The 22,118-nt window shown below is 46.1% G+C and overlaps 1 protein-coding gene across 1 annotated transcript in view; it reads right to left on the bottom strand.

The window, feature by feature from the left end:
- ZNF469 (zinc finger protein 469) overlaps positions 1 to 22,118 on the bottom strand; it is a 411,666-nt gene that overhangs the window by 119,025 nt on the left and 270,523 nt on the right. The gene's annotated exons all lie outside the window — the stretch shown is intronic.

Raw genomic sequence — 22,118 nt, 5'->3', positions numbered from 1 at the left:
AACCAATTGTCCTGGTTAATGGAAGCCATCAAGATTCTAAGCAACCATTAGTGGCCCACACTTTCAATAATTACAATAGGACCTCACAGATAGCTTCATATTTCTAGTTTTAGATACAAAAATAATACATACATACAAACAGAATGAACACACTCAGTAGACTGTAAGCTTTGTAATGATATCTTACAAGAGACCTTTTGCATAAAGCATATTCCAGTTACAACATATCCACATTTACAAACATATTTTTATAAAAATATGGAGTGCAACGTCACAACTTCCTTTGCTTTATAAACTACAGGACCCTAGTTTGCAGAGAGGTCAAGCAGCTGCAAATCCCAAAAGAGTCAACTGTTATTAGTGACTAAACCAAAATCTGTTGAAATAAATGGAAAGATTTTCATGGACTACCACGGGCTCTGGATCAGGCCCCAGAGCACTACAGGGATCTCTGACCTGATTTTTTGTATTTCATAAAAACGTTCCCCTGTGCACACCATTCTATAGAAAACCATTTGCACACGCAAATGTAGGTCAAATGCAGGCGTACCCTGTTAGAAGAGCTGAGCACCCACAATTCCCATTGAAGGTTCTGGGAGCTGGGGCCACTCAGTCCTCGGAAAGCTGGGCCTGGGATTTTTAGGAGCTGAGCCCTTGATGTGGGATTAATGGGGGATGTTAAAGGGACAAAAAGCAACCACAGCCAGCACGTTCAGGCCAATCACCAGCAGGTTTCGTTACCAACAAACCTGCATGTGCCTTTTCCTGTGTTGATAGCTAGCAGCATATCCGGATGGAAACAGAAGCTTTTAAGAGGACCAGTGTAGTGTAGTGGGGCAAGGCACTGGCATGGGATTCAGGAAAGATGGTTTCCGTTCCTAGCTGTGCTGGTGATGGTGGGCAATTGCTTTCCGTTCTTGTTTCTTCTCCCACGGCTGTTTGACTCTAACCTCTCTGAGGTGGGGACTGTCTCTCACAACGTTTCTAGCACAACAGGGCCCTGATCTTGATTGGGCCTTCTAGGCGCTACCATAACACTTGTAATAAATGTTGATAATAATATTAAATAAGCAGCCTTCATAACCCTGCCATATATAATCTGAGATTTCTCAATAGATTGATTAGTCCTTGAGATGTCCCAAAGCCAGAAAGGTGGATTCATTTCTAGGATCCTCAAGTTCAGAATCAGAGTTTCATCTGACTCATGATAAAGAGAGGGATCAGGACTCAACTCTGGAGCTTAAGATCCAGGGTTTTGTTCCTTTAAGTATTTCATGTATTACCAGACTCTAAAGCTCTCTCTCTCTCTGTACACAAGAGAGCATGCACTGCCATGTGTCCCTACTACATACCTCCACGCTATGGCTTTTTTTGAGCTCCAAACCAATACTTACAGTTACTAAGTAGCTGTTTCAAATTTCAACACACCTGCATATAGCGTAATGCACAGGAAGCTGTAAGGGATGTTACTTTCCACACCAAGCGCCGGATTAAACGCAAGTGCATACATGTATTCCCAGAGTTCATGCCAAACCCCTCTGGACAGTAACACTAGCTGAGTACGATTGACAGCACTACCCAGGGCAGTCCCAGGATCAGAATCACTGGGGTATTGTAGTACATGCACTGATAGAGTGTGTGAAGGCAAGGGGGGAATCTCCAAGCTAGAATTGCAGGGGATATCCAGGGTCAAGGTCAAGAAAAATACACAAGGGCTTCTGGCAGTCCCAAATTAGACTCAGCCATGGTATTCCTCTGGCAGTGACACTGTTAGGTCAAAATCTGGGCCAAAACATATTTTTTGTAATAACAGAGTTTTATAAAACCTAAGGCCAGGTCTGCACTAGAAACTTTTGATGCTATAGCAAAATTGATTAGGGTGGTGACTTTTCTATACCAGCAAAACCCCAAATGTAGATGCAGTTATACTTGTAAAAAAGTGCTTTTGCTGATATAAACGATACTGGCTAACGCACTTGGCTGCTGGTGTACGCTGCGTCTACACTACAGCCTGGATTACCCCTCAGGCTAGCAGAAATATTTGCTTTGCTGTATGCGTTCTGAATCCAATAAAAACAGTTCTTTAAAACAACCAGACCCTTGCCATTTTTGCAGCTCCAACAATTGCAGCATTGGACCAACGTATTTATTACTTGTATTACTATAGCGCCTAAGAGCTCCGGCCATGGACCAAGACCCCGATCGTACTGGGTGCTGTACAAACACAGAACAAAAAGACAATCCCTGCCCCAAACACGCATGAGAAACTGCAAGCGAAACTGACTGTAAGCAGAACGACACTTGATGCTAATGGAAGTGGTAGCACTGACTAGAACCGGGCATACTGTAGGACAGGGTAAGTTTTCTATCTGGGTACTTATAGGGTCCCTGGCTACCCTAGTATCCAAACAAGGCCAGATTACTTCTGTTCTGACCTGCTATTCCAGACCAAGCCTCCCCATGCAGCTTGCCAATACATGTCTGTGCTGACCCGCGGTTATATTTGATTTGATTTGGAAATATGTGAAATGTCTGTGAACCCACTTACCCTTGCCAGTGAAAGAAATGCCAGGTGTAGACTGCCAAAGTGGTGCCAGAGGAGCAGCACCCACCAGACTCTTAGCAGCAGACGCCGACGTGAACACACCTTCCTTGAACACATTGCCCTGCTGCCAATGTATGCTGGGGCTTGAACCGCGGCTGGGTAACTTGCATCAGCTCACAGGGAGTACGTTTCCCTGTCTCCCATAGAAACACACTGTTTATTCAAGCCCATTGAGCCTTTTGACCTTGTGGATGTGAATCTTAAGGGCTCAATTTTCCGGATATTTAGATCTAGAAAGATTGTGGTTATGTCAAATTAGGCATCTCGCTGCTCTGTGTGCAAAGGCTACTGCACGCTTCTAACCCTTTTCCTATTCCTGTGAAGGAAAACAACTGATGCTAAGGAGCATCTGTCGTCAAGGCCACACGGAACTCAGCAGACTGCGTTTCAGTGCCAGGCTTTCAAGCTGCTTGAATGTGTCTGGTCATCTTCTGTGCCATCTGAGCACAACGGGAGCCTTTGCACTTATGCCATCATGCACACAAAGGCCCTGGGATGTACCAGGCTGCCAGCTGGCACTCCAGGAACACAACCTGCCAAGCAGGGAGGCAAGGTACAAATTCCCCGACTGGCGCCAGCATCGCAGCTGTTGGCACCAAACCTGGGGCGGGGAATAGAGATGCAAAGGGCTGGGGCACTAGCGAAGATGAACAGCCTATGCAGCAAGTGCTATCACGGGAGCTGTGGTTTGTGAATTGCGGGCACCATGATCTGGACAAACAGGAGAAACGGTCGGAAGGGAACAGGATGAAATTCAGTAAGGACAAAGGCAAAGTCCTCCACTTAGGAAGGAACCATCAGTTGCACACGTACAAAATGGGAAATGGCTGCCTAGGAAGGAGTCCTGTGGAAAGGGATCTGGGGGCCACAGTGGACCACAAGCTAAATATGCGTCAACAGTGTAAGGCTTGTTGCAAAAAAAGCGAACATCGTTCTGGGCTGTATTAGCAGGAGTGTTGTAAGCAAGACAAGAGAAGTCATTCTCCCGCTCTACTCAGGCCTCAACTGGAGTATTGTGTCCAGTTCTGGGCACCACATTTCAGGAAGGATGTGGACAAATTGCAGAGTCCAGAGAAGAGCAACAGAAATGATTAAAGGTCTAGAAAACATGACCTATGAGGGAAGATTGAAAAAATTGGGTTTGTTTAGTCTAGAAAAGAGAAGACTGAGAGGGGACATGATAACAGTTTTTAAGTATGTAAAAGGTTGTTACAAGGAGGAGGAAAAAATTATTCTCCTTAACCTCTGAGGATAGGACAAGAAGCAATGGGCTTAAATTGCAGCAAGGGAGGTTTAGGTTGGACATTAGGGAAAACTTTCTAACAGTCAGGGTGGTTAAGCACGGGAATAAATTGCCTAGGGAGGTTGTGGAATCTCCACCATTGGGGATTTTTAAGAGCAGGTTCGACAAACACCTGTCAGGGATGGTCTAGATAATACTTAGTCCTGCCATGAGTGCAGGGGACTGGACTAGATGACCTCTCAAGGTCCCTTCCAGTCCTATGATCCTATGAGAGGGGGCCTCATGCAGCTACATTGGCCTGTTGCTGACACTGATGGGAAGGGAATTAACACACATAGATTCCCACATGTGACAAGGAAGAACGGCACCCTTAATGGAGACAGGATTAATGTTTTCTTATTGAGTTCTAGTGAATAAAGCACTGGATGAGGACTAAGCAGATCTGGGGGGGGTCTACCCTCAGTTCTGCCACTGGCCTGCTGGGAGACCTTGGGCAAGTCACTTCCCCTCTTTGTACCTCAGTTTTCCCCATCTGTAAACTGGGAATAACAATACTGACTTCCTTTGTGAAGCACTTTGCAAGCTACTGATGAAAAGAGCGAGGTATTATTAGTAAAGAATGATTTTATACCCTGCAGGATGCTAACTTGGGTTTTCCACTGGTGACACCAATTCCAATACATTCTTTGAGCCAAATTGCTTATTTGTAGGTTTCCTTTTATTTCATCCACCATGAATAATCAAAGCTTAAGAAAACAACACTAAGAGGATTAGATCTGCAGAACAAACATGTTATCTTATTTGTTTTTACCCATTCATTCTGTTAGCGTATGGCTTGTGCCCAGACCGTAAAGCTAGGCAAGTCAGAGTCATTTTTTACTTATAGTCAATCGAGTTGGTTCATATTTTGAGTTTTTGATGAACATGTCAAGTTTCACCCAAAAATACAGGGGAACATTTTTTCCCCCAATATATTTTTCTATTTCTTGACCAGCTATAGAGTTGATTGGAATTTTTTAATTTTTGTTGAAAATCTGAATTGCAACAACAGCAGGGGAAAACCTCAATGAAAATACACACTTGTTTTCAGCCCATTTTTGATAATCTCTAACAGGCCCCAATCCAGCCACCATGTGCTTAACTTTAAACAAGCATGCAGTCCCATTGATAGCAATGCTATTACTCACATGCTTAAAGTTAAGCATCCACTTAAGTGCTTTGCTGGATTAATGTCAATGACATGGTAAATCGCTGGCTCCAATGCAGTCGTTGAAAGCTGCTGGGTTGGGAATTTCTAATGCTGCAGAGGAATGTTGTACATGTTGTAACATACGGAAGATGTGTCGGTCTGTATTAGACGTGGTAAATGATTTTCACATTTTACAAAGCTGAAATAGCTGACAGAGCCGCTTACAAACACTGCTGTACTGACTGCAGTTCAGTCAGAATTCTGCCTGCTCACATGACGAGAAGAAGTTTTTTATACAGTTTTACACAGCGCATACATAAAAAATAAGACCTTGTCCCTCAGCTTACAGACCATTCTTCATGCTAGTGTGCTACCAAGTTCAGCGCCAACATTAATTCCTACCCTGCAGCTAACACAGAGGGGCTATATTCTTATCCAGACCCACAGAGAGGTACGTCTGTAACTCCCCTATGTATTGAGATGAAAGGATACCCCACAATCACTGCTTAATTCCGGATAAGTGTTTTTCCTCAAAATTATGAGAGAGGAAATTCAATATTATTTTAAGACTTGCCTTTGCATAATAACAAACAGTACAAGGAGAACAATTCCGTATTCATATTAAATACAAACAAGCACATTCCAACAATGTCACACTTCTGACTTAAACCCATCCAAGGGAATTCAGCGTTAAGACTCAAACCCGTCCCCAGACAGACGCCAATGTGCCTAGGCGCTGGAGCACGCTCGATCTGCTTTCTAAACACTCTCACTGGAAGAAAAAAATGCAATAGCCTTACTTTGCATAGCATCCTCAGCAGAAACCGCACCCTACAATGCTTTACAGAATCCAATAAATAGATTAAAGAAGAGTTTTTTTAAAAAGCAATGGAAGATAAAGAAAGGAAGAAGTGTTGACATAGAAGGAGAAAGGAGGTTTATTTTCTCAAGGTGAGACTGGAAAGTAGATAGCGTTGAGAAGGAGGGGAGCTGCAGTGGAGAAATCTCTAGCCGGATTGCATGGAAGGACAGAGACAGGCCCAACGCTACTAGATGCGGAAAGCAAAGGAAGAGGAGGAGGACTTGTCAGCAAAGTGGGCTGAAACAAGTTCCTGGAAGGCTTGAAAAGGCTTGAAAACTAAGGAGAGCTTTTCTGAAGTGTATCCACGAATGAATGAGGAGTCATTTCAACTGGGGAGAGAAGAGAGGGCAGAGAATTTCAAAAGGCAGAGATGGGAATTGGGCGCCCAACCGCCATTGACTTCCAGCATCCTTTGTACATCTCCCTAGTGTTTTGTCCTCTTCAATTGGGATTCATCCTTTCTATGGGGGAGGGGACCTCTTGCCCTAGCAAGGGGTGATTCTGATCTCACTTAAATAAGCCTAACCCATTGACTTCAAGTGGAGTCCTGATTTACATCAGTGAGAGATCAGAATCCAGGCCAATGTGCTTAACTTGAAGGTAACCCCAGGCTCTTTTAACTGATGTTCTGTCCCTGAGACAATCAACTACAGCCCCAAAAGAGACCCCCTCACAGAAGTGAGCTACCCAGAGTTCTCTGCTTGGGGTTGGAGTGAAGAGAGCCGGTCTCACTCCAGATGATACCATTATACAGTGTACCATCCACCAACTGCAATCTCCAAGCTACAAAAGGAAACCGTGCTGCAGATAGAAAACACTGTTTACATTTACACTCAATGCTGACACAACTTTTGGAGCAAGTACTGGACAGAGACAGCTTCCAAAATACACTGGTACAGGGAAAAGGAAGAATACAGTCACCTCATAAAAGTTTCTTTTAAAATAGAAAATGAAGTAAAAAAGGAACCAGAATTCAGCTCTCTGAGCTCATCCTCTTCCTCATCTTGGGCTAGAGATCTGGCTTGTCTCTTTCTGAGTCAGTCACATTTATCTCCATGATGTCAACATCATACAGCCTCAGGGCCAGATTTCTCAGCACTAAAAGTCCATTGGCCTCTGTTTGCCTTGACCAAGAAGGGAGCCGATTTGTGCCATAAATCCACATTAATTGGACAATCAGTGTTGGCCAGTTCCCTGTTAGCTCGTTCCAATACGGAAAGAGTGTCTGGGTGCAGACTCCTCTTTCATAAACACAATAGCCAAGACTTTCAAACTCAAAGGCCTTGCCGTAGACACCTATGTCCAGATATAGGTACCCAACGATTTAAGTGCTTTACATTTTAAACATCCGACAATTTTGGCCTGTAATTTTCTCGCAGGCCTCTTTCAAACAGGAGCCTAATAAATAGTCACGCACATGCATATAATAGTACATTTTAATCTCAACATGATTTAGAGACCATGCACACACTGCACCGAGGAATAAAGTGGTGACAGCGAGCAGCCATCCAGCACACAGGATGCTGCTTCCCACAGTGTGTGGTTGTGACCACGGAGAGAGACAAGCACATTTTGGCACAGAGCATCAGAGCAACCCCCTAATTTTACACAAAGTGCCACATGATCTTTAATAACCATGCAAAGGACCTTGGTTTTTTTTTAAACACTCATCCCAAAGACCCAGACGCAGCACGCTGCTTGGTACTCATTGGGTCCGACTGCGATATGGTCATACCCTGAAAGCAAAACCGACATATTTCCAACCCAAGTCCTGAGGTCTCTGAGCCATCTCCTGCAGCAAAAAGGCAGGGTATGTTGCCAAGATAGATGCTTCCTAGCCTTGATTTTGATGTTGCAGAGCTAAGTGGCACAGGCCCCACATTGTTTAGCAAATATGGTATAAACTTACTAAGAACAAAATGAAGTGTTTACAAGGTTTACTGGGTTAAGTCAGTGGTTCTCAACCTGTGGCATGCAGGCCACTTGCAGCCCAATCAGCACAGAGCTCTGGCCCATGTGACATCCTCAGGGCTACAGAGGTAGTATTGGATGTGGTCAACATAACACACTGTCGGCCACATATGTGGCCCACAATGGCAAATAGGTTGAGAACCATTCAGCAGAGGATAGTGTGTGTATGTTAATACTCTGGAAGTCTGAGTTAATCATTGATTTAGAGTGCGGGTGGTAGGTGGTGTTGGTGGCCTGGGACATACAGGTCAGACGAGATGATCTCATGGTCCACTGTTGGCCTTAAACTCTATGGCTATGTAAGAGGCCAAGAGAAGGAGGGGTGACCTGTCTCCTTCCCACCAACTTCCCCTCCTGGAAGGATCTGGGCCTTCAGATGGAGTAAGCTAGTCTCAACAGTTCTCAGTGAGCTGGACTCTGGGCTCATCTGTGTGAGGTTATTTCTCCACCTGGTACAGAATTTAATTATGTAACTGGAAATGGGGAAAGCATTAGGTGGAGTGTTCTGAGGTGGCGTACCCATTAATGGCCACCTGGTTGACACATTCTCAAGAGTCTGATCTTCATGCTGAGAAGTGATGAGGTCAAAGGTGTTATCTAGAGGCTCGTGGCTTAGGGTGGATAGGGTCTCTGGCTCGCTTGTGGGCAGAGGTTGATGGGGACTGTGGGGAGATCCCTGCCAGGGGGCCCTCTTCCTGGGATGGCCTCTTTCTAGGCCCTCTGGATGCACCCCTAGCACAGGTCCGAGACTTACTTGGCCCTTGAGAGTTTTCTGGGGTAATGGCCATAAAGTTTCCATTCAGGGCATAGGGAGATGCCTCCAATCGCAAGCCAGGATTATGGGCCAGGGAAGGTGCTCAGCTACGCCCACCTGGAGATGCCCCACTTGGTTGGCTACTTGTACACTAATAGAAGCAGTCGGATAAGTACATCTTTCCCCCTGTATGCACCAGATTTGGACCGTTCTGTCAGATTTGAGGGCTCTGAGTGGGAGCAGGTCTCGGCATAAGAGCACTTGGATAGGGTGACCCTGGGAGAGCCTAAGCAGGGAACACCTTCATGGGAGCGCCGGCCAAACCTTGCTCAAGCAGCCTGGCCACCTCAGCTTGGGACTGCCAATTCCATTCCTGTTTGGCCAGCTGGTCCTCCTTCATGTGCTGGTGGGTGGCTAGCAAAGCCTCCAGGAGCTGAGGTGTTTGCTACTTCTCAGCCAGTTGCAGCTGTATCATTAATCACAAGATTTCCTCCATGGCTCCAAGGGGGCGGAATGGAGGGTTCAAGTCCCACCTGGGGTGCCAAATGTATGAGGGTGAGGGAGAGGTGACCTGCCTGCTTCCTGCCTGACCTCCTCTCCCAGGATGATCTGGGAGCTGGTTGTCTTTTCTAAGAGTCCAAGAAACTTTAATGAAAGTTTGTTTCACCAACACACAGCCCATTCGGACTCATTTTGGGGGGAGAGAAGGGTCCCAAAATATCTTAAAAAAGGAATGTTCTCCAGTCACTCATAGAGTCCCAAAAATCTGTTCCAGGGCCTGGCTCTTACCTCAGAGCCTGGGGGAGTGAAAATGTTTTTTTCACAGCGCCTTTCTCATCACCTTGCAGCTGCCCTGCCCCAGCTGACCCCCTTGAAGCTTCTCAGTCAGTCCCCTTTTCCCCCTGCTCCCAGAACTCCCTTCTAAGGAATCAGTTGCTTAACGGCTCTTCCTTGTGCCAGGTGTCTCTGGTTAGCTCATTTAGCAAGCCTGCTCCAGGCTTCGAGTCTCCTGCAGGGCAGGTCCCACACATGGGAAGGAGAGCTCTGTGTGAACAGAGAACAGTCCGAGCAATGCTACAAGACCACAGCAGAGTGCACAGCCCAGCTCGCATAAGCGACCCTGCAATAACTGACCAGCCTGGGCAGCCTTGCACATGTCAACAGCCCCACAAGAGCCAACCAATGGCCACAAGTGATGGAGGAAAAGAAATGTCAGGAAGGAAACCGATTTCAATGTCAGGATTCCAGAGAGGCCATTTCTCATCAACAAGGTGAGGAAAAGTCATGATGCAAACAGGAAGAATCCTTCAACAGCAGCAGCTTTGCTATGGGTTTACATACGTACTTATACCATTTTCCATTACAACCACCACCCCTCTTGGCTGTATTTTACATACTCTCATAGTCTTACCCTAGCACCTATACCTGGCCTAGACAGTGATCGCACACACGTGGGAGAAATGACCTGCTTAACTCTTTCAACACTGACCCAGCAGTCACCCTGCGGGGCGCCCCACTCTCGTTTCTGGAGATGTAACCACTTCCATGCTCCCTGGCAGTTCTGTTGGATTTCTTCGCTCGTGCAATGCATCATGGTCTATTCCTCTCTCTCTCTCCTTCCCTCCCTCCCCGCCCTTGTCCTGCCTCAGGTTCATACAAGTCCATACAAGTGTTTGGTATCAGACTGGAATGTTTTTTCAGGGGGAGGTTCTTTGCCTCATTGACTGAATCTGTGATTTATGCTGCTGTATGATCGCGTGTGGCAAACAGGTGGCGATGTTGCACTCTGGTACTTTATCCCTCAGTGGAGAAAAGTGGTTTGCTGTCAGAAATCTGCATTCAGGAGTTTCCCTAGGCCCATGTTTTCTGCACGAGGCCTCTGGAAAATAAACTGCGAAAGGTAAAAAAATAATGAACCTATTCTTTCCTTTCGGAATTAATGCCTCTCTCTGTTTCCCCTCCTTTCTAATCTGAGTCAAGGGCCATTTGTAAAGAAAAAAGTTCATCCCTTTTTAGGACGCCTTTGCCTACCACTTTGAAGTGGATAAGGAAGGGAGATTTCACCGTTGTTTTTTTATTGGAATCCTTTGGGAAGGCAGTGTGGCTTCTAGATCTAATGCACAAAAGCTGTGAGAAAGCATGGGGCCAAGTCGTTACTGGCTTGTGTCCGAAACAGAGATTAAAATCACGGCAACAAAGTAGGTTTTTCTGCTGTTAACCAATTTCTTGCATATTTCTGACAAGCACTAGAGCATCAACAACAAAGATCTAATCCTGGCAGGGGCTGAGGACCCTCAATGCCCAGTGCCACACATGATCCTCTACCAGCAAAGCCAATTAGAGTTTTGCCACCGACTTCAATGGGAACAGAGCCTGTGTCGGCGGGAGTTAAGACTGCAAGGTGCCCGGCAGCAGGCTCTCAGCAACACACAGGATTGTGCCCCAACAGAATATTGTTATTATTTAGCTGTATCACAGTAACACATTGGGGTCACAACCAAGATAGGGATCCCATCATGCCAGGTGCCCCTATCCCAAAAAGTTACAGTCACAAAAGACAACAGACAAATCGGTGGGAGGGGAAACTGATGGGGAAGTGACTGGTTTACCACCATGCGGTATGTAACCAGGCTCTGAATGCTGGCACAGTCTGCCCCACTGGGGGGAAACAAGGAAGACTGGCCTGGAACAGACAGTAAGGAAGAATGAAATGTGAAAGGAGGAGACGCCATGTGGGAGACATGGAACAAATGGGTGATTGACTGAACGGGTCCTGCATAAGCCCCAAGGCTTTGCTTCCCAGCTCAGACCTGTCCTGTATCTCAGGCATGAGCTTCTTCAGTTCCCACTCTGAATGGCAAGAGCTCTCCCCCATTGTTGGTAAAGTCAATGGGAATTTTGCCAGTCACTTTTGATGGAAGCAGGATTGGGTCCTAAGTATAAACAGACCCTAGACTGGCTTGTGTGAGGTTGGGGGAATAACAACCTCAAACGTGAGCTGAGTTCCAGCAAAGATCAAGCAGAGGGAGCTTTGCACACAATTAACCCAACCGCAGTCATGCTAGACAGCGGCTAAGCTCTCTCTGTGTGGGACAGGCAACTAGGGTTTGTAAGGGACTCGCATTCTGATAAGACTCCTGCAGTGAAATCATCTCTCTTTGGTTCTCACTTTGTCTGGCATTAGCTGGTTTAGAATGGGACATTCAAAAGCCCTACCCCACCCCTTTGCCAGCTGGGAAGCAGAAACTGACTGGGACAATGTCAATTAATCTTTAAAGCAGAGCATGAACATAACCAAATGGATCTACTGAGCCTTAGTAGATAACTTTAGTCCAAATTCTGACTGAGAAACAATTATCCCACCACAGCCTGCTGGTTTATTATGTGTCTCTGCCAGTAGCAACCAACTCTTGCCTCATTCACTTTGAAACTCAGAGAGGCTCGTCTCTCTTAAATGCAGACAGTGGAGAGCAAGGTGAGATGAAGGCCAGATGGTGTCTCAGGAAAGAGTGTGACAGGTTGGCAGCTTTTGCCTGAACTCTCCCATCCTGTTAGCAGGTGTTGATCATGCTGGTCTGGTGGGATCTCCTGACTCACTGAGGCAGGTGGCTCATTACTGCACCCAGGTATAGGGGAGGTCTGAATGACTAGAGGGACAGTGAGGACTGTGAGTATGGGCTGAGCACTGTTGAGGGAGGATCCCTAAGAACAACAAAGACTGGGAAGGCTAACGGTGACCCTTATGTTGTATTAATGATAATTTCTATGTCAATAAAAGCAAACCCTGGGAAGATGGTGAGTTTGGATTCTATAATGTTTGTGAACTGTGCCTAATAGCTGGTTGGAAAAGGCACTTGCTCTTAGAAGGATAAATAAGATTTTGCCCTTCTGCCATGCCTTGGATTCAAGGAATTCAAAGCCTTTTACCAACTTTAACCTTCACAACAACCCTGCCAGGTGGTATTACCCTCTTTTTACCAATGGGGGAGCTGAAGCACAGAGAGGTGAAGTGTCCTGTCTAAAATCACAACCCAAGCCAACGTCAGAGCTAAGAACAGAACCCAGAACTCTTGATTCCCAGTCCCACGCCGTAACCACTAGAATACACACCCTCTTTCCCATTAGCTCTCACATAGTGGCGAATATCACTGAGGGGCTTGAGAAATCACAGATTTGTTCCCAAGGTGGTAAGACATTTCCCTGGATATTACTGCCCACACCAGAAAACACATGCTTCTCTCTGGGAACCTGAGAATGCAAACATGCCAGGACTCTTCATGTTTTAAGCAAAGCCTGGTTCCCGTGCTCTTGTGTTTTATGAGCAGCAGTGCCACCTCTGAACACAAACCAAGGAACCGATTCTATCGCTGCTGGTGAGAAAGACTTCCCTGCTCTGCTCGGCTGTCTGATTCAAGGGGCTCCCGAGTTAGCCACACTAGTTCCATCCGTCCTACGAAGAGGTATCATATCCAAGCCCTGATAAATGATGGTGAGTGGGACCTTCCAAGAGATGTGTTCCAGTGACTGTTTCTAAGCTTGCAATTTCAGCGGTGAACTTTACTATCACGAGAAAACTTCTCTTGGAAGCACTGCATTCGACTTAAATGATTGCATCAGAGAGGTTTGCTGGGAACAGCTGTTAAACATTTGCTATGTATTAGGTCATTATTCCCCCTACCCGTGGTCCCTGTAATAGTCAGATCTTGAGTTCGCTTGCAGGTAAATTCACTGGGCTGACACCCGCCCTTTCACGAGCCCACCAGCTGAATTGCTTTCATCTTTAAGCGGCTCACAGGTCTCTAGGCTCACGTCACCTCTTTTGCAATAATATGACCCAATGGAGCTAAGTGGGTGGCATCATGTTAAAAATAGCAAGCCAGGTTTGCAATTTGCTGTAAATATACATTAAAAAATATTCTTAAGACTGCGAAGAAAAAAATCCCAACTTCTTGTTTTTGTTGTCAGAATAGCTGGTACAGTAGAAGCTATTTTGAAGGCTCCGTAAATATTAGAAGAAAAGGAGGACTTGTGGCACCCTAGAGACTAACCAATTTATTTGAGCATAAGCTTTCGTGAGCTACAGCTCACTTCATTGGATGCATACTGTGGAAAATACAGAAGATGTTCTTATACATACAAAGCATGAAAAAATGGGTGTTTACCACTACAAAAGGTTTTCTCTCCCCCCACCCCACTCTCCCGCTGGTAAGAGCTTATCTAAAGTGATCACTCTAGATAAGCTATTACCAGCAGGAGAGTGGGGTGGGGGGAGAGAAAACCTTTTGTAGTGGTAAACATCCATTTTTTCATGCTTTGTGTGTATAAAAGGTCTTCTATACTTTCCACAGTATGCATCCGATGAAGTGAGCTGTAGCTCACGAAAGCTTATGCTCAAATAAATTTGTTAGTCTCTAAGGTGCCACAAGTCCTCCTTTTCTTTTTGCGAATACAGACTAACACGGCTGTTACTCTGAAACCTATAAATATTAGAGTTGTCTAATTTCTGAGGGCCAACAGATTTGATGTTCGGATGCTGTCATAAACAGGCAGCAACATACACGCACCGCTAACTCACACGTTACAGATGCTGGAAGCAGCTACAGGTCCCCTGTTTTCAGCCTCGCAGATTTTATTTGCTTAAGGTTGTTGGTAACTGTTGCTTCGCGGAGGGGCACTGGCCCTGGAGCAGCTCTCTACTCCAGGAACCAAAAGCCAGACTATACGGAGGACATCTCAAGGATCCTTGAAGGCCAATGGCATAGAAGCTGCAGTCAGTTCTGCCCAGCAAACATTCAGATCCCCAGAGGCCACAGTCCCACAGCTGATGTGATAATCACTGCAATGATGCACAAAGAGCTGCAGCTAGTTACTGACAGATTTCGTTTTGGGTGTGAGTAATGCAACCAGTCAATTACGATGACTGGAATTAGACTCTGGGGATTAATAAAATCAGTTCCTTGATAGGACGAGGTACATTCCTGCTTCAGAAAGCTTTCCTGTCTCCATTCGAAAGCAGCAAAAAAGAGTTTGATTGCAAGCAGCGGCTGCTTTGTAACCGATGCTTGGCAAGACGGTGTCTGCACGGAGAATTGAATGCTTTCTACAATACTATGGAGGAAAGATACCAAAATTGACCTATTCATTTAAAAAACCCTAGACACTGGCAATATGAAGTTAGCTCCTTTATGCTATTAAATACATAAAACTGCCTTACTGACAAGCTTCCAGGATGGATCATAACCTCACGGCAAATCATTCCGCTTCCCAGAGTTAAGGTGTAAAATAATAATCATTTAAAAAAAACAACAACACTTGGGCCTTACAAAGCAATTTTCATCCACAGACCTCAATATGCCTAACAAAGCAAGGCAAGCCATCTTATCCCTATCACACTGACAAGGGTACCGAAGTTGAAGAGACTTTTCCCAGGTCATTCAGCAGGTCCATCTCTCACCAGACTTGCACCTTGTAGTGTCACTTACACCTGTACAAAGTGCTACCGAAGGTGTAAGTGATGACACAGGGTGCAAGGCAGCGGGGAATCAGGCCCAGCAAGTCAGTAGCGGAATCAGGATTAGGAAACAGCTCTCAACTCCCCAAATCCATGATCAAACTAATCGATTACAGCAGCCTCACACGAGAAGACCAAAGCCTTCCAGGCGCTGTTACAGCCCCCAAGATATGTTGGCAAACAGTCATAGCCCTACCCACCCCACTGTAGTGAACCTGCCTGGAGGAAGTGGTCACTGCGCTAGCTAATGACGCCTGTGGATGAAGCTGCTTCCGCAGCATGTGAACAGATTCTGAATGAAATGGAAAGGAGAGGGCACCTTCTAACAGCAGCACCAAAACTTCCCACGGAGCAGATCCCTTACGGAAGAGGATGGCATCGCAGGGAGAAGCATCTTATTCCAAGCCTATACGTGACGCACTCTGTATAGATGTCTATATTAGACAGGTGCATAGATTGGATAGACTGATGCCACTTTTACCATAACATCCGTCAATGTTTTCTTAATTTAATTAATTAAAAAAAACACTTCAGGATCTAAAGTGAAAAGTTAAACATGTCACCAAGCCAACTCGGAGCCTTTGGTAGCAGTGGCCCAGGAAAATTCACTTGCTCATAATGCTCATTTTCACTTGGCTGAAATAAAGGGCTTTTTTAAAAAAGGAAATTGATATTTGAAATATAAACACCAAAATATCAGAGGAACTCATATTAACTCAGAGCCATGGCATTTTTCGATCCTGACAACGAAATGAATTCCCAGTACCTGCCCCCCCCCCCCTATGCATTACTGTACAGCATCACTCTCTATTTGTATGATGATACCTTTGTTTTTACATATGGGGCAGACCTTAAGACATGATGAGCACTCACAAGTTCTGTTAAAACCAACGCATTGTGGGTGCTCAGTACCAATCAGGATCAAGCCCATTAACTATCAGCTGTCTGGGACAGGGACAGTGACATAAGTGTATCCATAACGTATCACTGTAAAGCAACCAGTATCTGTGTGGTTTCAGAACAGCAGCCGCGTTAGTCTGTATCTGCAAAAAGAACAGGAGTATTTGTGGAACCTTAGAGACTAACCAATTTATTTGAGCATAAGCTTTCATGAGCTACATGCATCCGATGAAGTGAGCTGTAGCTCACGAAAGCTTATGCTCAAATAAATTGGTTAGTCTCTAAGGTGCCACAAGTCCTCTGTTCTTTTTGCACTATATGTGTGGTGTTATGCAAATCATTGCGTGTGTTCACAGGTCTCCAAAGGGTTAATGCAAACTATTTAGGAATAAGTCTTTTCTGTACAGTTTTTCCCCTTTAGGATACAACAAATAAATGCAGTCTTTGAGGGATGGAACTTTTTTATAAATTCAGTGATATTGTCAAATCATCTGTATCAGTGGGAATTTTGCTTGAATGAAAGCTCAAGAGATGTGTTCTTGTGTATCAGCCCTAAGGCAACTGTTTTAATGAAAGATCTTATTTGCTTTAACTTTCTGCATTATTGCACTAAAGCTCTTCTTAAAAAGAAGAGATGGGTTATGATCCTGCACATTTCCAACGCTCTCTCTCACACACACTGATTAAAAGCTTGATTTTTTTTTTCAAATCCCCAAACAAGGAAGTTTACTTCTGACAGCTGGTAAATTTTCCATATTTTTTCTAAGAGGGACGAGAGTTCTCTATGCAAAACAGAGGCAAATAGGTTGATGTATTTCTCTGTTGTTTCCTTTATTAGTTCTCTGCTGAAAACCACCACCACCCCCGGTTTTCGATAAGTTTTAATATCTGCATGCACTAGCCAAAAACATCTGTCAGCGCTACCTTACTAGGGGTTAGGTTACAGGACCGTCAGGGCATCTTCAGACCCACAGAGGAAAGTTTCTGCACACAGAGACAGAGAGACCTTGAAATGCTGCCGTTTCCAATTGCTGCTAACCCAAAAAGGCTGAAAACTCCCCCTCAGCCTCCCAGCAATTTCACAGTTCCCCCATTTGTGAGGCAGAGAAATCAAAGGGATTGTCCAGAGCACTCCCTCACCTTTCCCTCTTGGAGATGGCAGCTCCCCTTTGCTGTCTTTATAGTCTCACTGCACCACCTCCAGTCTTCAGTCAGCTCTCTCAGAGCTGGGGATATCATTAGGCTCCAGCTAGACCAAAATCACAGAAAAAAACCACACCAATATCCAAGTTCCAGAAGACAACGGTAGTGTCCAGCTCTATGCAACGGGGCTCCAGTTTGGTTGCAGTTGTCTTACTGACAGAGAAAGGAATGATCCACCTGTACTCATGTTATTCACATCCAACAACACTATATTGAGTGGAGGAAGCATGAACGTCTGCTGATGACTTCACCTCATTAGCATGCTCTTGATAGTTTCCTCTGACTGTCTTTTACTGACTTTAGGGCTCCGCTAATCAAAATACTGTAGCACTTAACTATTTCCTGACTCCAGGGCTTTGAAATTAAAAGCCCTGTGAGGCAACAAAAGATGAACAGGAGCAGAAATTCTACACGCCGCATGCATCAGACAGAGCCCCAGTCCAAGAGCAATAAATGCTATTGACGTTTGCAGTTAATTGTCACAATATATATTCTGAATAAGCTCCAATTTTATCTTCTTAACAAAGGCAAAATGTTCCCCTGCAAAACCGATTTGTTGAATTGCACAGGACCTTTCGAATTGAATTACTGCAAAGATGCTAGCGGTTGCACTGTCCTGAGATGAAGAGCTTTTTTCTCCCTACAGAAATACTTAAAAATTCTTTACTGAAAGAAATATCAGAGTGAGTGAACTAAGAGGTGCAGGTAGCTGATTCATTAGTCATTCACACTAAGACACATAGGACTCAAAGGTCACCACTGCAGTGGTGGTCTCAGGCAATGCCTAGAATGAATCTTGTCCTTATTCCAGAAGTATCATTATTTATGTGGCCTCCATCACCACAGCATCTGAGTACTTCACAAACTTTACTCAGTTTATCCCTGGGAGTCATGAAAGTAACATATTTCCATTTTACAGATGTGGAAACTGAGGCCCAGAGCAATCAAGTGACTTGGCCATGGTCACACAGGGCAGGATTTGACTCTCCCAAGTTTCAGTACAGTTCTTTGAACTGCTGTGCTTCCCCTCAGTTTGGTACCTGTCCCTGGGCTTGTCTGCACTACAGACACTACAGATAAAGCATGCAGCTACACCATTGCAGTGCATAGTGTAGCCACTTAGGCTGGAGCAAAGGAAGGTTCCCTCCCCCCAGTCACTGTAGGAAATACACCCCCATGAGAGGTGGTAGCCAGGTCAAAGGAAGAATACCATAGCAGCATCTGTAACAGGGCGGAGGACAGCTTAGCAACATCTCTCCCTAGCCACACAGGTACGTCGACCTATCTTTTAGGTGTAGACCAGGCCCAAGTCTCTTCTTGAGGACAGCCTCAGAAGTGGAATTAGCAAGGTTGGGTAGAAAGAAACAGAGGTTAGAACTGTGTGCATCTGTGTGCACTGGGATGTTTGCTCGGAATTGGCTTGGTTTTAACAAATGCCATTACAGCCTCCGCTCTGGGAACACTAAATGTCACCAGATTAATTTAACAGGGAAAAGAAAAGAAAAGAAAGGCAAACCCCACCCGCGCTCTTATCCAATTAGTGCCCTCTCGTTGCAACTGGGGAAACTGGCCCGAAAAGCTTTTAATAAAAGCCTGATGTGCAGTTTGATCACTGAGCAGAAAGCTGCAGTAGTCTGAGCAGCTGTGGGGTCTCACTGAACTGAAGGCCGGATTCATACACAACAAGATGAAGTCAAGAGTGTATGAGTCTCTGAACGTCAATTTCTTCACACAGGAGGTGACCTGCATTTTTTTCGCCTGATTCACAAACTCAGCTGCACACATCCCCGTCTGTTCAACGCAGGGCTCGTCTATAGGAACGCTGGCTCCCCGGCAAGCGGAGATGTGAATTTACTCTGCCACGCTCTTAGGGTATGGCTACACAGCCCGTAGCAGCGAGCCTCCCAGCCTGGGTCAGTGGGTTCGCACTACAGCAGTAAAAATAGCTGCGTGGTCACTGAAGCCTAGGGAGGGGGGTGGCCTTCGGAGCCCCACTTCCATCCACAGCTGCACATTAAAAGTGCAGTCCACACAGCTATTTTTAGCATGGTAGCGTGAGCCCAAGTCTGTCGACCCGGGCTTGGAGACTCCCTGCTGTGGGCTGCCGCTGGCTGTGTCGATTGCACCCTAAGGGGCAGAGTGGACTCTGAAGTTGTTCCCTAAAGGTTCCCTCGTGCGGTCATTTTCAACCTTTTTTCATTTGCGGACCCCTTAAAAATTTCAAATGGAAGTGCAGACCCCTTTGGAAATCTTAGACATAGTCCGCAAACCCCCAGGGGTCTGTGGACCACAGGTTGAAAACCATTGTTCTGTGGTCATGACAACCTTTGGCGGACCCCTCAGACACAGTCTGCTGATCCCCAGGGATCTGCATACCACAGGTTGAAAACCACTGCCCTTGAGCCTTTTAATGTATTTCTGTTTCAAAGCCCTTACAGAGAGACCAATGGATAGGCCCAGGTCTAGAGCTGAATGAATAATTGTACAAGGAACCCTTTCATTCAATCCCAAACAAAATATTTTGTTCTGGTTTGGGGTTTTTTAAAAATTAAATCTAGCTAATTTCATTTCAAAACTATGTTCTGTTTTTGGAAAGTTGAAATGTTTCATTTAGAAAAAGTTGAAATGAAACTTTTTTGCATTTCCCCCATTTTTTTCAGCCAAAACGATTTGACAGATTTGACCCAAATTCACAAACAGTTGCGATCTACCTGAAATTGTGCTTTTTCAGCAAACTATTGTCCAAAACATTTCACCCAGCACTTTCTATGACAACAGGGAGTTGGGGGCCCCTCTGGAAAAAAAAAGGGAGCTGAAGTTATAACAACTGGTTTTTATTAATTATTCTTCTTCTCTCTTTTCTAAGGCTTCCCTGAGAGGAAGCAGAGCCAAACTCTAGCTGCAAAATGTCAGGCATAAACTGGAACAAGAAATCCTGTATTGGGCCAAAGAAGTGCAGATTTCCAAGGAGGCCAGAGGTCACGTGCACCTTGGAAGGCATTTAAGAATAGGGGTGGGTCAACTGCTTTGTGGAAAAGAGGAGCCCAGCTGAAACCTGGCCCATTTTCAGACCCAAGTGGAAATGGAACCTTTGTGGAGTGTCTGAAATGTTCAGAGAGGTGTTTCCATCTAGCCATACCACAAAGGAGGCTGTCCTTGTAGCATCTCTAGCTGGATTTCCTGCGGAATGACCCAACCACACGATGTCTGGTCGAGTGTCTCTTCTAAGGTGCTGAAGTCAACGGGAGCTGAGGGCCCTCGGTGCTTCTCAGGATGGGGACCCACTGAGCAGGGTCAGGGGTTGCTGATAGCTTGGAGAACGTTCAGCTCAGCAGCAGATCTTTGGGCTCCTTTGCCAAATGGAAGCCCAACTTGAACCCAGTAGGAACCCGACTGGCAGGGCGCCGACAGGGGGAGTCAAAAGGGGTAGCAACGTTAAAGGGCTGCCGCAACACTTTAATGTCATTGCCCCTTTTGCCCCCCTTCCGGGCTGCCGGCACGGGGAATCAAAAGGGGCAGCTGCCCCAGGGGCCGGAGATTTAAAAGGGCCCGGGGCTCCTGGCTGCTGCTAACACGGCAGTGGCCGGAGCCCCGGACCCTTTTAAATCGCCGCCGGAGCCCCGGGTGGTGGGGGCCAGGCAGCCCGGATGGGCTGGCTGGGGGAAGCTGACCCCCCCCAGCCCTGCCCCTTCCACCTGAGGCCCCTCCCCTTCCGCCCGAGGGCTGGCCCCCTTACCAGTAAGAATTTAATATTACTTTCACCCCTGGGTGGGTCACAGATGAAAGAGAGAGCTCCCTATGATTTCAAAACCAGCAATGCTGGCCAGGCCACAAATAACTCCTCCCGATCCTGCCCGCTCCCCAAAATACAGAAGAGAGAGAAAGCAACATACACACCAGAATATGGGGAGCTGAGCAAGGCCACCTCTTCTTTACTGATGAACATCAGCAATCCTGCCCTCACCCCCCCCCCCCCCCGCCCCGGATTATACCACCCAGGAAAACAACAATTTCATAAAAAAAAAAAATCATAAAAAACACAACTTGGGAAAAATTTAAAAAATGTTTTCTTAAATAACAAACATAGAGAAATGTTAAGGAGATCATGCTATTCAATAGAAAATAATGGGGGGAAATGCTGAAATGGGCACCGCTTGCTTTATATAACTCGTGGCAGACCAAGAGAGATAATAAAGGCCAGACTAGACTCAGATTCATAGATGTTATATGGCCAGGAGGGACCACTGCGATCGTCTAGTCTGACCTCTTGTGTGACACAGGCCAGAGAACTTCCCTGAATTGATTCCTGTTTGAACAGCAGCAGATCTTTTGGAAAAACATCCAATCTTGATTTAAAACCACCCTGTGCCAGCCACCGGTAAGAAGCCGGTTCCGGCCCGTACGCACCCAACGCTGACGTGCTGCCACGGCACTGCTTTAACGTCACTGCCCCTTTTGCACACCCCTCCCCATCGATGGGACGGGGGGGGGGGAGGATGGACAAAAGAAGCAGCTGCCCCAGGGGCGGCGATTTAAAAAGGGACCGGGGCTCCCAGCCACCGCTACCGTGGCAGCAACCAGAGCCCCAGGCCCTTTTAAATCACCGCCGGAGCCCCGGGTGGCGTGGGCCAGGCAGCGCGGTTGGGCTGGCTGTGGGAGGCTGACCCCCCCAGCCCCGCCCCTTCTGCCCGATGCCCTGCCCCTTCCAAAGCTGGGCCCCCGAACCGGTAAGAGTTTAATATTACTTTCACCCCTGCAGCCCTCCAAATCAGAAAGAGCCATTTGCTTAAGCAGCAAAGCATCTTCTCATATGAATGAAAAGGCTCAATTACTTAACAAGCAATGAATGTCGCTGTACATACCGACCGCCACTTCCCACA

Source organism: Lepidochelys kempii, chromosome 12 (assembly GCF_965140285.1).
Source record: "Lepidochelys kempii isolate rLepKem1 chromosome 12, rLepKem1.hap1, whole genome shotgun sequence".
Classification (NCBI taxonomy): Eukaryota; Metazoa; Chordata; order Testudines; family Cheloniidae; genus Lepidochelys; species Lepidochelys kempii.
The sequence above is the reverse complement of the archived record's forward strand: the minus strand, read 5'-3'. Positions and strand labels throughout refer to the sequence as shown.